Source organism: Cyprinodon variegatus, unplaced genomic scaffold (genome assembly GCF_000732505.1).
Source record: "Cyprinodon variegatus isolate N-32 unplaced genomic scaffold, C_variegatus-1.0 Scaffold2416, whole genome shotgun sequence".
Lineage (NCBI taxonomy): Eukaryota > Metazoa > Chordata > Actinopteri > Cyprinodontiformes > Cyprinodontidae > Cyprinodon > Cyprinodon variegatus.
Genome location: NW_015152869.1, coordinates 15,466 through 16,408, shown reverse-complemented (window position 1 = coordinate 16,408; position 943 = coordinate 15,466).

Below are 943 nucleotides of genomic sequence, written 5' to 3'. Positions count from 1 at the left end.
AAAGGAGCACTTAAACCTCCATTTATTTTAAGTACACTCGCAATGTCATGATATAAAACCTGGATCATAGCTATGAAACCAGGGCTGAAACCAAAAGCAGCTAAAGTTTGCCACAAATACTGGTGTTTAACCCTGTCAAAAGCTTTTTCTTGATCTATAGAAATCAGACCAATATCTATAGAAATCAGACCAATATCTATAGAAATCAGACCAATATCTATGCCCAATGAGCTGGAGATTTCCAAAACATCCCTGATTAAAGTGACGTTATCACTTATCAACCTGCCAGGCACACAATACATCTGGTCTCTGTGAATAACTGTAGACATAACTTCTCTAAGTCTGGTAGCCAAGACTTTGGAAAGAATCCTGTAGTCCGTAGAGAGTAAAGAGACTGGTGGCCAGTTCCTTAGATCCTGTAAATCTCCTTTCTTTGGAAGCAGAGTAACGACTGCCCGTCTGCAGCTCAGAGGCAGCCAACCTCTTTGCAGGCTGTCTGTGATCACGTCCAGCAAGTCCTCACCAATCACAGACCAGAAGGACTTGTAGAAGTCAACAGGAAGATCATCCATACCAGGGGATCTACTGTTCTTTAGGCTCATCAAGGCAGCATGAAATTCATGCAGTGTGACCTGAGCCTCCAGTTTTCGATTAGCTTCAGCATCAGCCTGAGGAAGTCCTTCGTAGAAACCATCGCTCACATCTGGATTCACCAAATGTTCACTCTTAAAAAGGTCTTTATAGAAACTGGCAGCAAACTTCCTGATCTCAGAAGAACCTGAGATAGTAGAACCACAGTCAGTCTTTAGGGAGTGAACAATCTTTCTTTGTCCATTTTTTTTTTCAAGACCAAAGAAAAAGTCAGACGGTGCATCCATCTCTGTTACGCTTAGGAAGCGTGATCTGAGCAGGGCTCCTTTGGCTCCTTTGGCTCCTTTGGCTC